Here is a 12,238-nt window from a genome sequence, read left to right as displayed (position 1 = left end):
GATCCAGGGATAATACCAATAATACCCTAAGGTACAGTAGGGGAACATCTTTTGTTTATATAAGAAAAGTAGATTTACAAAATTTTTCATTGTTTTGCGTAAATACTAAGAATGAATACTGTATTATATGGAAATAGTTTTATTTTTATAAGAAACAGTTAAAATTTATCTTATAATGAACACATGATTTTCATCAGAAAGAAGTAAAATTGGTGAAGAGGTGAAATTGGAAAGATATAGACAGGATACCAGATAATCTAGATTAATATAAATGGTCATTTTAAATATTGACTAACATAAGGTGAAGTCAAGCAATCAAACAATAGAAATGACAGTATGGAGAAATACTAGCAGTTTAAAGAGGTGAGGGTTTCAGGTCAAATAACTTCTTCTTTGATCCATAACTCATAAATAAATGGAGAATAGTCTCTTTTGACACTTATACCCAGATGAAAGGTGCTTTCTCCTTGACCCTTAAATGTGCCCTGATAGACTGTAGAAATGGCACAATCTCTTACCTATAGATACTCTAAGAAAGCTAAATGGAGAAAAAGCAGCAAGCAGCAGCATGCAAAGACAAATCACAGCTTATTTGTTAGAAAATAACAGGGGATTGAGATCGTCTGACATTGAAAAAATTGAGCCCATCGACATCAAGGAACAAAATTATCAGGACATAAACCAGGACTACCTACAAATATCATTGTAGGAGGACCCAATAGTAACTTTAAAAATGTTAAATAAAAATCTTTGGTATAATAATAATAATTGGAAAATATGTCTGCTACTTTTACATAATATCTGGAAGCTACTCAGGAGCTAGTACAATTTCAGAATAACATTATTAGTGTTTGGGATTTTGACCAAACTAAAAGAATATTGTATGAAGAAAAGCTTTTGGGAATACCAATAAATACAAAGTATGATGAACAATTTCTTTTTATAGTAATTATTTGTGTGTATATTCTTTGGAATGTGTCTATTAAGAGAGGTCTGTTCATTTAGAAATTTTATTAATTTTTCTTAATCTTGAGTTTTAATATTTCTTTAAATGTTTATTTTATAATCCTTTATTTCCACAATCTTAATTTTTTGGGTTGGAGTTTGTATTTTAATTATTTTGACATAGTATTTTATAAAGTGGAGTTTCTAAATTTAATATATTAATAGATCATAGTTTTCCACTATTATTGATTGTGCCTTTTATGTTTCTCAGTAGCCAACTCCATATCCTAAATTATTTAGATTTATTACTGTTACCTTTTAGTTTGTATTCTATAAGTTTTATATTGTTTGACTTTTACCATTAATATGTGATTAAATTTTAGCTAATTTTGATAGTAATTTTAGTAATTGATAGTAATTTGTTGGTTTTATTTTAGAAAAGTATTGCTTGCCTCCCATTTAGGACAAAAACGGAGGTGTAAGGAGGACAATTTAGGGATGGGAATCCCCCCTGATTTTATGTAAATATATACCTAAAATATTATTGTCAACAATATGTAAGCCACTATGATCAAAATAAAAATTATATTATTAAAATAAAAAATAAAAAAAGAAAAGTATTGCTTGTCATCAGATTGAAAAACTTGATAAAATAATAGAATATTTTTCCTTTATCATAGTTTAAAAATATTGTTATGTATTATAATTGCAAGTCAATTCTTATTAAATGTCTTTCTAATCAATGCCTTACATTTGTTACCAGGGAATTTTTATACATTCATCTGTTCTATAGAGTTATTGACATAGTTGTTTCGGTTTGTTATGTGCTTTAGGTCTTTTGTAGCCTTTTTGATGGCATTTCTTGGTCAATGTTACCTGACTATCATTGCTCATACTTTGACTGAGCAATGGCAATCTCTTGACTTTTTTTTACTTTGTATAGCATCAAAATAAAGTCAAACCGTGGTATCATATTGTGCTGAAAAGATATGGTCTATTAACCAGAACGATAAAGGCTCTATGTATTAGTAAGACCCATTAGTATACAAGTCTCAGATGCAGCCTTTAGCAAACACATGGAGAGACCCTGATTATCATAGAACCTGTGTCACAGTGTGAAGTTCCTGCAACAACTAACAATACTAAAGAAATATAGTATAATATGATTACAAGGAATTACTTAATCAAAAATTTCTTTATTTTTCTTTTTTGTTTCTTTTGTTACTCTTTGGTATGGTATTCCAAGTAGCAGTGACTATGTCATTTAAGGACATTAGTAGCAGTGTTCAGAGGAACACTGAAGAGTTCTTGGTGTGCTGAAGAATTAAATTTTGTTAACTCTTAACAACTCTTAAATTTTTTCTATTACAATGCAAATACATTTACAATTTTATTTATTGTTTTTTGGCCACACCTGGCAGTGCTCAGGGGTTACTACTCCTGACTCTGCTCTGAAATCATTTCTGGTTTAGGGGAACATATGGGAAGCAAGGTGATCAAAGCCGCATCTGTCCTGGGTCAGCTGTGTGCAAGGCAAATGCCCTAACACTATGCTACCACTCTGGCCCCCCAAATTTAAAATTTCAAATGTTAGTTAAGAATATGATTAGTATGACTAATATGACAAAGCTTATAACATGTATAAAACCCTGGGTACAATTAAGATTGTACTCTTCATGACTCTGAAATAAATATTTGAAATCATTACAAAGGTGAAATTATTACTGAGGCCTGCCATTGTTTCAATGATATAAAATATCTCTAATGAGTATTTTTTTACTATTGAAGAGTTCTATTATAATCTCAGATCAGTATCATAGTTTCTATGTTTTATCTAAAAATTAAACACAATTAATTATAAATTAATCTATCAAAATTAGTAGATAAATGATGGTAAAACTAGAAGATACTTAGTGAAACAGAAAAATTATTATCAATTATATAAATTACTTTTTTCTGATGGGGATCAAGTAAAATATTTTTGGAAATATTTTATCTTCTTTTGTTGAAGAATTGCCATCGATATGATGTATGGTGAGTAGCATCTAATCATTGCTCTTGTTAGCTTGTTTCTTTGAAGGGAGTAGAAATACCCAGATATTTAGCAGAGAAGAGCTTTTTAATAATTTTAGGACCCTTTTTACAATAAGGGAAATATGCCTTATAATTTTATCACAAATATTTTATCTTATTAAAATCTATAAAATAAACTAAAATTGAATCATATAAAACAATTTTCAATTATTACTGTTACTTACGTTTGACCAGGTATAGCTCATAGTAGAAAAGGTTAACATTTTGTTAGGCAGCAATCTTGAACTTCTAAGTACTTCACAAATTCTAATTCAGTAGTAGATATAGATTTCTAGTTAAAATAATTCCATCAAATGGGCTAGAATGATAGTACAAAGAATAGGCCACTGCCTTGCATGCAGCTCATGTGGGTTTGATGTTTGGCATACCAAATGGTCCTCCAAATATTTCAGGAAGGATTCCTAAGGGCAGATCCAAGAGTAAACTCTGAGCACCATCAAATGTGGCATTGAAACAAAAATCTACCGAAGATATTTTTTCATTTATTTTCTTTTGCTCAATGTAGTTAATCATGTTTTAAATCCAGAGCATATACCTTGCTTTCTCTAATCCAATTACCCTATCTTCCCTAAACACAGAAGCACGGAATATGTTTTAATTCTCTCATATCCTATCTGATTGGCTGATAGAGTCCAGACCCTACTATTCCCTAATATAAATATCAATTTACCACTAAAAATAAATTGAGTTATTCTTCTAGAATGGCTGGTGGAAACTCCTTTGTGAGTACTCTACTTTCCCAGAATCCAACCTCATAGTGACTTTTGATTCTTGGTATTTGACTTCACCACTGTCATTTACAACTGCACCCAAAGAGAGACAGTAAACAAGAACTTGAGAATACCCTAAGGATAGTGAATAAAAGGATTATCTCATGGGTCTGGTCTGTGATCCAGACTGTGGTTATGTCCTGAATTACTTGGGTGGTCAAATATGCTAATTTCTTGGGTTGAGACCGATGTTACTACACCATTCAGTATATCTCTTACTGGGTTAATGTTATACATACTGGATGATCTGACATATCTTATGTTATTTTGGTTCATCATGCATTTGTTTCTCTGGGATAGAAAATTCTCTCTTGGGAATGTGAATATCAAGCTTTTAAAATATCTTCTATCCTAGAAAGTAAAAGCACCTTCGCAGTGGTGTTGCATTCTCCAGATAGAAATTTTTCCAGGGACTAGAAGTTGACCCTAAAAACTGGTATTAGGAGCCAGTGAGGTGGCGCTAGATGTAAGGTGTCTGCCTTGCAAGCGCTAGCCAAGGAAGGACCATGGTTCGATCCCCCGGTGTCTCATATGGTCCCCCCAAGCCAGGAGCAATTTCTGAGCGCTTAGCCAGGAGTTACCCCTGAGCATCAAACGGGTGTGGCCCCCCAAAAAAAAAACAAAAAAAAAGTGTTAAATTGGAGGAATCACCATTTGTTAGATCTAGCACCAGAAGCAAGGGAGAGACCCATAATAAAGCAGCTACTGCCTCTTCAGATATAGAAGCTGAAAGCAGCTTATCAGGAACACGTTGGCCTCATGAACCCAGCTGCTACTTACTGTCTCATCAGAAAAATATTCAGCCGCCATATTATGAGGGTTTGAACATGGCATCACTCAGCCAGTTCAAAAGTCCTGTATATACCTGTACTGTGTTGAGTTCCTTACCAGTGGGAGAGAGTGTATGCTTTGAATTTCTCAGGATTATCATATAAGACTTGCCCAAACCCTCACAATTTTGGAAGTGGAAGATGTAGCTTAGTAATGAGACTAAGAATCGACTCTATACACTAAGTCCTAGGCCATCTTGGTAGGTGAATTTCAGGGAATCAGATGACTTATGAGATGTTAATAGGGGAAGGGCAGTACACTGGTACATAAAAGTAAGTTGCCCTACCTCGTGATACTTTGGCACAGGTAGGTGATATAGCATTGTAGGACAAAAATAGATGCTGGTGCCTATTTTAAGGGTAGATCTACAAAGTTTTCTCAGGGAGTTTCCAAGTAATATATTTCACTGACAGATGTTATTTAAGGGCAGGTTAAAGATAAAGAAACCCAGCAATACCTGATAAGGCAGTTGAGAATGTTAATGAGAATTGTGAGGCAATCTTGAGTCCTATAAGAGAGGGATGATATTCTGTAAAAGCATGTCAAAGAGTTGGTTCCATCAAACATCAGGCATGCATTGATGCTGCTGAGGTTTATTCAGCTTGGATGCAAACTCAGGATAATTCCACAGAAAATATAGAGTATCTTCTCACACTGCCCCTTTGGAGGATAACACCTGGATCTTGTCTAGGTGTGGCAAGGAAAATCATTGGGATAGAGACTGCCTCTTGGCTAATAATCCTGTCATGAGTAACTAGAAAAGGGGCCGGCTACGGCTTTACAGGTTCAGAGCAAACGTTTTAGTTGCAGCAAACTTGGCCCAATTTTAAGAAACTGGAAGATTTTTTCCTACACATTCCTTCATGAGACAGGTACCCAACATCGTGTCTTGGGAAACTATATATAGAATAGTTCCAAGCTTCTCAGAATCAGGTACATTCCCACTGGTGTCCCAACTCCCCAGCTAGGGCCATCAGAGCAACTATCAATAGATTCACTACAACCTGCGCTACTGCAAGAACTTCTGTCTTGATATTCCCTGCCCTGAGACCATCAGAGACCCTACAAATTAAGATCTGGTATAAAGGACCAACCCCATCAGGCACTGTAGGCCTGCTCCTGGAAACAGTCTAACTATTAAGAGAATCACCATTTATGTGGGGGTGATAGATGAGGATCTTGCAGGAGAAATAATATTTGTCATTTCCATGCTGGCTAGGCACTTTTATGAAGTAAGAGCACATTGCCCAGATTTTGTTGTTTCTCTTAGACCTGCCTGGTCTGAAACCCTGGGACTGGAAGATTTGGGAATAGCACCCCTTTGAACACTACTCCATATGTAGCTGAAGGCAATCCTCAAGGTGTGCAGATGAATGATTTGTGGCTGATGGATGTTATGCATGTATATCTTTTTTACAAGTAAGCCTTATTTTCCATGCAGTAATTGAGACTTATTCTGATTTTATGTAGTCTGTCCCTATGACTTCTGAAATAACTAAGGCTTTTTATTTTTACTACAACGTTTCTATATCATGAGTATTCCCATACTATCAAAACCGATAATGGCTTAGCCTTCATAAATAAAAGTTTACAATCATTCTGCACAGAATGGCAAATCAAATACATCATTGTATCCTTTAAAATCTTTAGGGATTGATTATTTTCACAGAACCCTCGAAACTCAATTATTAAATTAAGGAAAAATGCATGACAGAACTCTCCTTTTATCCTTAACACTATTTTCACTAAACTTCTTAAATTTACCCCAAGGAGAGCCCCATAGAGTTTCAGAAAGAGGCTTTCAAGAAGACAACAGAGTCAAAAACAGGTAACACAGCTATGTGGGTAAAATTTATAAAGAAAAGATAGCTTGTAATCTCCTCATTCAAAAATATTATATACTTATTTTTCTACAGAAGAAAGCCCCATCAAGAAACTCTGGGTCCCACTACAAATTCTCACAGATGATAAACACAAGGTACAAATACCTGTAAACGGGATAAGGGACCCTCCAAGCTGAAGTGTTCCTGATTCTCCCCCAAAACTAACATGGACCACCTGAGAGAAAAAGAAAAGGGAATCAGTTGCAACCCCAATTAGTAGTTGAGACAAAAATCCAACATATCACATTAAGACAAATATTTTGGGGATGAGGAGTGAATACATTCAGAATTATGGTTATGTTTTTGAGGAAACTGGTCTGGCTCTCACTGGACTTTCTAATTTAGGAAACATTTGTTTCATAAATTCAATATTATAGTACCTGTGTAATGCTCCATATTTGGTTGACTAGTTTAACCAAAAGCCTTATGAAGATAATCTTAACAGGTCAAATTCATCGGGACATAAAGCTAAAGTAGTAGAATAATTTGACAAAAGTATTAAAGCTTTGTGAACAGGACAGCATAAGCATATCAGCCAAAAGGACTGTAAGATAAACATTAGGAAGATTGATAACCAATTTGTAAGGCACAGCCAACAAGATTCACATAAATTACTTCTATTTCTAATGAATGTTCTCCATGAAGAACTGAATAAAGTTGAAAGACAGAAAAGACATAAAGAGAAAAATAATAATCAACTCAATGACTTAAAAACTGTGGAACATGCTTGGCAGAAATGTAAGCAACTCAATGAGTCTATTGTTACTTTTTCAAGGCCAATTCAAATCCACACTACAGAAAGAACTTCACATGTCACAGAAAGTCTCAGAAATTTGGGACTCTCATGCACCTCTCTTTTCCATTAGCATACACAAGGAAAGGTACATTATAGGATTGCTTCATGTTATTTTACAAAGAAAAAAACTGACATACAATAGGAGATCTCATTGAAGTGACTGCAGAGCATAACAGGATTCTCTAAAAAAGATAGAAATCTAGAAATTACTATCTGTAGTTCTGACACATCTAAAATGCTTTTCCTCTGAGGGCAGGAAAAAACAATACATACCTATTTTCTGTTTCAGATAATTATGGTGACATAGACAAAATTCACTACATTGTCTACTGTAACATTTAGCAAGACAGTGCTGGTTTAAACTTGATTATTATAAAGTTTTGGATGTCCCCACCTCTTCTTTAAAATCTTTGGCAGCTTATATCCTCATTTATACTTCAGTGTGTCCTAAGCAATAGATACAACTGCATAAATTAAGCAGAAGTCTATGGAAAAGAAGTTGGATGCTTTGTATTCATACTATAGTGCTCAGTGATCTTAACTCTTACTACAGTGTTCATTATAGGATGCTTAGCAACTTATAAAATATTTTTAGTAATATGCCTAAGATAGAATATGGAAAAAACTATTGTTTTATGTATCATGTATTCATAATCTAACCTATGATGCTTTTAAAGCCAAGATTATAATTTCCTTACGACCTTACTTGTTGGCTTTATATTCAAAGTCCTTTGGTTTATTTAAATCCCTATCAGGGGTCTCAAACTCGTGGCCCGCAGGCTGCAAATGGCCCTCTGTACAACATTATGTGGCCCTGCCCTAGAAGAATCTTTTTTTGTTTTGTTTTGTTTTAGTTGTTTGAGTCCTCCCCCCAATGTTTAAGGCTTACTACTATTTTGCACTCAAGGATCACCCCAACTTTGCCTCCTGTGGCCCCCAGGTAAAATGAGTTTGAGACTCATCTAGATGGTTTATTTATTCAGCTATAATATTTTGATTGATCACTTATGTATACATGTAGATATGTGTGTGGTAGCCTCCATTATGTTAGTCTAATGTCCATCTGTGTTGAACATAATGTCTGTCTGTGTTGTGCATAGCTCTTCTTCCTCCACCCTTTCTCACCTGCCATTCAGCAAAACCTTTTCTTTTTTTTAAGTACAAGAAATAGCTTTATTTAGATTAACCAATTGCTTATGTCTTCTGCACTCATTGACTTTTTTCTTCCTTATTTTCTTTTCCTCCTCTTTCTTTTATTTGACAGTAAATAGAGACATAAATGATCACCTATTACCAAATAGTTCAGTGGATATTTTCTAAAACAAAGGAAAGTCTCTTATATAACTACAATATAATAAAATCTGTAATATGTAATAAAATTTTGTCAACTTCCCCACTATTATTCTTTGGAACTATTGATTTTCCTTTGACATGATAATGAAATTATTTTTAAAGAAAATATCCTTTCATGTAAAATTGTAAATAGACATCAAGATAAAGTTTAAGTGTGTTCACTGAAAATGCTATATCACAACTTTTAGATAAACTCAGTGACACTCTAGGATCAATATTATGTGTATCTATAGCATATATGCATATCTATTAGGACATGTCTTTCTTTTTTATTAATAATATAATTTTTATTTTGATCATAGTGGCTTACATATTGTCGACAATAATATTTTAGGTACATATTAACTTAATATCAGGGGGATTCCCATCACTGAATTGTTCTCCCTACACCTCCATTTTCATCCTACCTCCCATATCTTCCTCCCTCACCCCCGGGACTGCGAGAATACGTGGTCTCCTCTGTGCCTAACTTGGTACTTAGTAGTCTTACACCTGTTTGGCCTTGGTAGCTCCCTTATTTCCTCATGTAACTGGTAGGCAGGACTAGATAGATCAAGTTACATGGTTTTGTTTGAAAAAGAGAAAAGTAATAAACTGGGGTAAAAATCAAAAACGCCGAAAATGGGCGGAGTCCTTCTAGATGCTCTCATCATCAGTTTGAGAGACAAAGGGGAAAAAGGTGAATCACCCCACAGTACAAAAAGAAGTGTCAAATAAAATATCCAATGAGCACTCCAACAATAAACGTAAGTACCACATAAAAGTCATGATCTTGAAATAAAAACATGGCAGAGCACATTAAGAAAGAAAAGAAAAGAAGAGAATAAATATATAAATGTTAATGGAGACAACAACTTCAATAACCAATCAAAACAATGAAATCGACAAAAACTAGATAGATAAATAAAAAAAGGAGAAAAATTGTTTTGTGCTTTTTTTCCCCTCCTGCACAGGCAGAGTAAATATTGGGGTCATTCCAAAAGGAATTCCCTTGGCCCAAGAGCTACAGGGTTTCTCCACCCTTGGAGTATATTGTCATGGGATTAACTATAGACTCCATACAGGTTCATTTACTCTCCCCTTGGTGCTTTCTTGCTGTTTGGAAGACTTTTACTCCGTCCTGGGTGATAAAGTCAGACCTCTGTATCTAAAGATCTTGATATCTACACAAGTCAAGGGTGGAACTTATGATGAAGTCTTTCTTTGTAGTTCTAGAAGTTCTGCTCCCTCAGTGTCATTTTAATCCGTCTTCTGTGGTTGGTGGTCTAGTTCTTTGCGTTGATCCTAGGGTGTTTCCAGAAGACCCATTCCATTGTAATTGTCTCAGATAGACCTTTGGAACTGGAGATCATGGTTGTTGTGGAGACCATAGCTCAAACTCTAGACTAGGGCTTTTTGATTGATCCCAGGATACATACAGTCCGGTCATGATTCTATCAGCCAGTCATCTGTAGATCGCAATCTTGGCTTTTGGACAGACCAAAGGGTGACAAGTCTTCTGATTTTGTCTTATCATTAGCTGGTGGGGTATGATAACCTGCTCTTAGGTCAAGTTGTTCCCATTTTCCTCATTTTCAGGATATCATTTTAGAACTGGCACTTGATGGTGTACCAGCAGTATTAAGGATGTCCCAGATGGGATTTGTTTCCTGAAGTTGTCTGTGAAGAACTGTGTCATTTTTATGTCTAGGATCCAGGGTTCAAGGCTGGACGAATGATGTCTAATAACCTGGGATCTAAGTTGGGTCCATGTGACTTATTTTCAGGATGGGAGATGTCCCTGTATTGTAAACAAGTATGAGTTCTTATCCCTAGAAAATAAGAGCTCGTTTTTATACCTAAGATTTCCCCTTTTTATAGTGTGTCTTTGCAGGGGGAAATGGTGCTACATTATATTGTCGGTGCATTAGGGGGTGGAAAGAGAAGAAAACAAAACAGGTCATACTCCCAAAAAATATAAAAAATATAAATAAAACTATATGTGCTCACATAAATATATAAAAATGAAAATAACAAGATAATTAAAGGAACAAAATGATGCAATAGACTATCTTACATTTAGGGGAAAAGCAGGTAAAGAGGTACTGTGTACATGTCTTATACTTATGATGGAAGTATAGGTTTCCCCATTGTCTTTTTGAATTTTCTTGTGGTGTGTGGGTTCCCAAGCGCCTTTTCATCATGCACCCTGACCTTCTTCAGATTGGTAAGAGAATAGCGGCAGGAAGGTCTTGAGAAAACTTTTTGCTTTGGGGGTACTTTTAGAGCTAATTCCGTTTTCAAGTAACAGTCAATATTAGGAAGAGTTGGTAAGGAGGGAGGCACAGCATGAGCAGCAGGGAAGTTGGTTGGCTCTTCTTGCCGAGATGAGGTGTGGGTTTGACTGGGTGTCCCTTTACTTGGGTGCTGGGTACTAGTTCGTTGGGGTAGAAGGTTAGTCTTGATGCCTAATGGATTAGTAAGTAAGGGTGAAGAGTTTTTAATAAGGTGGGGAATCTGGATGGGGTTGGGGGGTGCAGGAATAGTCAGATATCCAAAGGAGAAAGGGGGAAAGTGTATAGAAGGGGCAGGAAAGAAAAAAAGAGAAAATACATTAAAAAGAAAAGGAGAAGAGAAAAGAAGAAAAAAAGAAGAAAGTAGTGAGAAGATAGGAGAGAAGAGCAAGGAAATTCTAGTTTGCTTGAATGAGTTTGATGAGTAGGGCCTGTAGTATAAGTCTGTAGGTTACTGTTGCTGCTTTGGTGGCCTGGCTCATCACGTGCTTTTAGTCCTGAAAGAAGGTATAACCTAGAGATAAAATGTATGTTAAAGAGTTTTCTTGGGACATTCTCATAGTGCCAGCCAGGTATGGTATCTCGTGTGACTGAGCCCCGAGATGCCATCTTAGTTTGTCCATCCTTTGTATCCAAGAATGTCTGTGGACAGAAAAACTGAGAGGTTATTTTCAATATAGTAAGATTAAGGCATTAAGACATATTGTTATGAGATGTTTCCATTGAAGTCAGTGATTTCCATGGTATTCTTTACCTAAATTTCTGTATAAAACCCCTAAGGGGATATTATGAGCCTTTGTGGTAGAAGGCTGATTACATACCTGATTTCTCTCTATGCTGCTGTTTCTGCTGTTGTTGGTTTCTTTGTGATATAATGTTTATTCAAGGGTTTGTGTTGTGCTTCTTTCATATGGTTTGGGCACTACTTTCTGGTATTTGTTGACTGTTACAGTGTTTGGAGTTTCTGCCCTGTTAAATCCTGTTATTTGATTGTTGAGTATTAGTTGTATATAAGGTGTCTGTGCTTCAGAATAGTGCTATCATTCTGTATTTATCTTTTGTTTTCTGACTTACTTCATTTAACATAATATGTTCTAGGTCCATCCACGTTGCTGCAAAGTGTGTGATTGTATAATTTCTGACTGCCATGTAGTATTCCATTGTGTATAGATACCACATCGTAATGATCCATTCATCTGTTGTTGGACATCGAGATTGGTTTCAAGACTTGGCTATTATACTGAGTGCTGCTATAAATAGTGGGGTGCACACATATTTTGGGATGAATGTCCT

The sequence above is a fragment of the Suncus etruscus genome, chromosome 2 (genome assembly GCF_024139225.1).
Source record: "Suncus etruscus isolate mSunEtr1 chromosome 2, mSunEtr1.pri.cur, whole genome shotgun sequence".
Taxonomy (NCBI): Eukaryota; Metazoa; Chordata; class Mammalia; order Eulipotyphla; family Soricidae; genus Suncus; species Suncus etruscus.
Note: the sequence above shows the minus strand (reverse complement) of the source record.